General features: G+C 41.5%; 1 pseudogene; it reads right to left on the bottom strand.

The window, feature by feature from the left end:
• Positions 1–799: 799 nt before the first annotated feature.
• Positions 800–1457, bottom strand: LOC101059334 (large ribosomal subunit protein uL13-like; annotated as a pseudogene).
• Between the last annotated feature and the right edge of the window lie 4166 nt (positions 1458–5623).

Here is a 5623-nt window from a genome sequence, read left to right as displayed (position 1 = left end):
GCACATGTCAAAACCGGGAATTTGACACTGGTACAATGTTGCCATTTTATCACCTATGAGTGAGATGTCCTTTTATCAGCATTGTGGATTTGTGTAAAAACCATCATAAGCAAGATAGAGGACTATCCCATCATCACAATCTCCTTTATGCTACCTCTTTATAGTGTTCATCCTCCTACTCCCCACAATCTCTAACCCCTGAGAACCACTAATTTGTTTTCCATAACTTTTGTCATTTCTAGAATGTGTTATAAATGGAATCAATCACTCACCATACATCGTGGTTTAATGGAAAGTCCCTAGTTCCCGCTTCTCCCATTTTTATTATTTTATGTTTTTCTTTAAAAGCAATTTATTTCTGATTACAAAATACAGGTGAGCACGGGCGATGCCTGTAACCCCTTGGTTGTGCATCTTCCCAGTCTATTTCTGCTTCTAGAAATACCCTGTGTACAACAGCAAGCTCATGCTGTCCCCAAGTGCTTGCACATTCTAACAGCTGCAGAGTATATGACCAGGTGGAAAGTCCAACAGACGCCCCGCTCACAAGATAGGGCCCTCCAATCAGTCTTCTGGCTCCCTTTCACTAATAGTAACTGGTTGCTCTTCCTATTGGTCATAGATAAATGACACCTGCACAGTTCTCCGAGTGCTTTCAAGCAGCTTCGGGAGGCAGTGACTAAGATCCTTTCCTTGCTCCCAGCTTTCTATGTCCGAGGCTGCCTGTGGCGCCTGGACTGCTGCTGCCCCTGGGTCCCGTACATTCCAGGGCGACGATGGAGGAAGGGCAGGCCACGCATGAGGAATTAACAGTCTTTATTGGGCTCAGACCAGGAGTCCGTGGGTCTTGAGGACCTCTGTGTATTTGTCAATTTTCTTCTCCACGTTCTTCTCGGCCTGTTTCCGTAGCCTCATGAGCTGTTTCTTCTTCCGGTAGTGGATCTTGGCTTTCTCTTTCCTCTTCTCCTCCAGGGTGGCTGTCACTGCCTGGTACTTCCAGCCAACCTCGTGAGCCAGGCGCCCCAGATAGGCAAACTTTCTTGTAGGCTTCAGACGCACAACCTTGAGGGCAGCAGGAATCACCATCCGCTTTTTCTTGTCGTAGGGCGGTGGCATGCCGTCAAACACCTTGAGGCGGTCCAGAGAAGCCTGGCCTCGCTTGGTCTTGTGGGGCAGCATACCTCGCACGGTCCGCCAGGAGATGCGGCTGGCGGGCCCGGAAGTGGTGGGGGGCCCGGAAGTGGTAGGGGACTCGGTAAGGGTTGGTGTTCATCCGCTTGCGGAGGAAAGCCAGGTACTTCAACTTGTTTCTGTAGAAATTGCCAGAAATGTTGATGCCTTCGCAGCGTACGACCACCACCTTCCGGCCCAGCAGTACCTGTTTAGCCACGATGGCCGCCAGGCGGCCCAGGAGATGGCCTCGACCATCGAGCACCAGGACCTGCACCTCTGCCATCTTCGGCAGCCGCTTGGGAAAAAGCGCTTCTCCCGTTTTTAAAGCTATGTCCCACGTCTTCTCCATTTCACCCCAGGTACAGCTATTTTTAGCTCTGGCATTTTATAATATTAGCCAAAGAATCAAGTTCAAAAAAGTAAAATGACCTAGTCACTTTGCTAATTGATAGAAAAATTTGTTTTTTTGTAGACAGAAAACCCGTTAACCTATTATAAATACATATATTATTGCTGTATTTCATTTCTATGGAGAGCTGGGCTATGTCTTCTTTCCAAGAACATGCTTCACTCATGACTGTATCTTCATACCTAACAGTGTTTGACATCTATCAGGTATTTAATAAATTTAGGGGGGAGGAAAAATGAATAAAGACCTTTTTACTTCTATTCAGGGTAAAGTTGATGGCTTATGAGATTCTGCATCTGTGCAAGAGGACATCTTGTGTTAACTGGCCATTGAGAGGAAAAGCAGATGATGGAAATGTTAGTAATGACTATCACCTGTTTACTTTGTGGTCCCTTCCTCCTCATTCTGCAGGTGGAGCTGCAGCCCAGCTGGAGACACAAACGTTCCCATTTGTAGCTGAGAAGTCCCTATTTGGTGGATCATGGGCTCCTTCCACTGGTTTTGGTGAGAACTCACTTGTTTTTTTTTTCAGAAAAATGTATTTTATTCACATTATTATGATAAAAATTCACTTCCATCAGCCTTGAATTAGCACACAAAAGCCTCTTAACATAATCTTAGTGCCCTAGGTACTAGGTTGGCTTCAGGGAAGAAAGGAACCTGACTGCTCTATAAATAAAACACAAAACAGCAGACTCAGTTTGGATGAAATGAGAAAGAGGACTGTGGATTCCATCTCTAGATCAAGTCTTCAAAAGTCATTCCCCCATAAGCAAACAATTGGCCAACACAAGCTAACAGAATATACTTGTTGCCTGGTTTTCATTTCATCTTCATAACAGTGTTTTATGAACTGTTCAAGTTGTCTCTGACCTAGCTCCCTTCTGCTGCAGCTGGAGGCAGCAGAGAGCAGAATTATTTGGAAGCCTTCATGGGCTGCAGCAGTGATGAAGGGCATTCTCATACTATGGTGACCTAAGCTATCACAGTCCCTGGCACAATGATCATGGGTACAACTAGTCCAATCTTAGCTATAGGTGTCTTTTTCCAGGCAGTCTGTGGACAACACCCTCTTCCAGTTCGGTCACCTCCCCTTCTGAGGCTCTCAAGGTTCCTCTAATGTCCTCTGACTATCCAACACAGGTGTCCACCTCCATTCAACCCTCTTGCTGTACCTATCCATTTTTCTTTCTTTTTATGATGATGATTATTTTTTATTACACTTTAAGTTCTGGGATACATGTGCAGAACGTGCAGGTTTGTTACATAGGAATACATGTGCCATGGTGGTTTGCTGCACCCATCAACCCGTCATCTGGGTTTTAAGCCCCACATGCATTAGGTATTTGTCCTAATGCTCTCCCTCTCCTTGACTCCCCCACCCCCTGACAGGCCCCGGTGTGTGATGCTCCCCTCCCTGTGTCCATGTGTTCTCATTGGAGAACTCAGACACTCTTCTGGGGCATCTATGAGGGGTGCTGTCCACCTCTATGGGGCATGAAGTTTCTCCTTTAGCCAATGATCTCAGGAGGTCTTGGTGCTCAACTTTTCTCACTGGTCATTTAGGTTAGTTCATCTTGGTTGCCAAATATGAGCTATTGCCTTAGCTTAATAAGCTTTATGGGAGTATTTTTAAGATTATATAATAAAAGTATACTCTATATGGTAGAAATAAGAGACTCTTAGACAAGGTGTTTTGTTTTCTGCTCTCTGATAATCTTTCACTAGATCTTCTGGATATCTTCCCAGGTCCAAATCACAGTCAATTTCTGGGAAGGCAGCCAGCAAAAGCTGACCAAAGGCCATCAAAACAGAGAAATATTTATTAAGAAATGACTAATTGTAAAATTAGTTTTCTCGAGTCCCTCCCCTCAGCACTAATGACTATCCCCGCCCATTGTATCGACATATTTGTTGGCCTCAAAATATGGGAGGATGGGGATATGTGGTAGGAATGGGGTTAGATTGTGGGATTTTTACTCACTTTTTAGGTTATGGAGCATCACTAAAAGCTTTGCATTGGTGAAGTGCTACCTGAGTAGTGCTTTAGGGAAGGTTAATTCATTGAGGAGCAACATGGAGGAGAGGAAGAGTACAGGTGGGCGGGCAAGTGGGTCACCTGGGCTCAAGCTAGCCAGTGAATGGAAATGTGTATGGGTCACAACACAAGTGAAATCCATTTGTCAAATGCCTTTAAAAATCTTACTGTGTTCACACATTAAATATTCATAATGACTGTGTGAGTTAGGGTAGGTTTTAAAGTTGAGAAAACAAAGGAGGAGAGAGCAGGTGACTTGGTCTTGGCTACACTAGTAAGAAAGTAGAGCAGGGCTAAGTAGAGTACAGGTGGTCGCTAATCATTGTTGATTTATTTTATTTCTGTTATTAAAGCCTGACCGGTGAGCTGACCAGTGGAGGGTCACCATTTTGGCCAAGGAAGAGTGAAACAAGGTGCCTTGGGTAGGGGCTGAATCATATAGAATTAGGATATTCCTGGAAGGTGGAAAAGAGGCCTTTTGTTCAGGGATATCTTTTGACCCAAAAGGTGTAAAGACCATTTCAGGTATTCAGGTAAAATAGATAGTATTTCTGAAGTTATCATTAGGAACTTTACTCTATTTTATAGTGAGCCAGGTAAAAATGCATGATCCTTAATACTGTACAAATTGGCAAATGGCTCTATGGGTGCATGAGTAAGGTATGTTTTGAAAGCATAGCTGGCATCTACACAGACTTGTCAATTAAAAATCTACCCAGAGTAGGCCAAACATAAAAAACCTCATTGCAATTTATGCCCTATTTCTGTTAATAACAGTAGCTACTAAGACTCTCTTATAAAAGGCTACAATGTTAATTTAGCAAAATGATTCCAATTGACCCATATGAGACATTTTTCCATCTGTTATGTGAATGCTGGCAACATAATAGATGTCTTAGTTTAATGAGCATATTATACTAATTGAAATAAAGACCTAGGGGTGTAGAGGAGCAGAGTAACATTTGCTAGTTACCACCAAAGTATTAAATTCCTGATACAGATGATCACTTTTACTATTATAGAATTAAAGGCAAGATATTAATTTGAAAGAAAAAATAACACTTTCTGAGAGATGGATGACAACTAAATGGAATTGATTTTAAAATAATTTTATAATTATTAAAAAACAAAAAACTTAAAAAATCAAATGCCACTGGAACAAAAATTAAAACAAAAAGTTAAATAAATTTAAGTAAGTATATTAATTTTAGAATAACATAGACCTGGAAGCCTGAAACTCAATAAATATCATAAACAATGTTAAAATAAAAATCTATATCTTAAAGTTATCCATTTGGTAGAAATGAGAAACTTTGGATATCATCTGGCTCTATCCTGTCTTGACAAATATGCATTTAAAAAGTATTTCTGAGTACCTACTGTGTGCCAGGAACTCTGCTAATAACTGAGAATGCAGTAATATGAAAGCAGTAATTTCACCTGCCTTCATGGACCTTATAGTTTAACAAACCTTAATAAAATTATCCTATAATCATAAATAGAAAGTAATAAAATATAAATATAAAATTTCAAGTATTAAAAGCCAAGCAGATAATGAAAGGAACTGAATTGCAAAAAGACTAATTTTATAATTGGTCATTTTCATAATAAATATTTCTCTGATTGAGGTCAGAGAAGTACTCCCAGAAGGAACAATATTTAGATAGAGATCAGAAGGCTGAGAAGGATCAACTAATTAACATAGGAGGAGAATATTGAGAACATTCCGGGTAAAGAGCACCAGATCTGTGGCAAGAAGGAGCTTGGCAGGCTTACTGACCTGAAAGAAAGCCACTCTCCTGGAACCTAAGGAATGAGGAAGTACAATTTGCACGTGAATTTGCATGATGGGAGGGACCAGAAAACATGGAACCTCATAGAAGACACTGTCTGGAAGGTATTTGATGGTATTTTGCTACCCCAAAATACCATTCCGGGAAACATTTTGCTACCCCAAAATACCATTCTAGAAAACATGGAACCTCATAGAAGACACTGTCTGG

Source organism: Pan troglodytes, chromosome 22 (assembly GCF_028858775.2).
Source record: "Pan troglodytes isolate AG18354 chromosome 22, NHGRI_mPanTro3-v2.0_pri, whole genome shotgun sequence".
Classification (NCBI taxonomy): domain Eukaryota; kingdom Metazoa; phylum Chordata; class Mammalia; order Primates; family Hominidae; genus Pan; species Pan troglodytes.
This window is presented reverse-complemented; position numbering and strand designations above follow the sequence as displayed.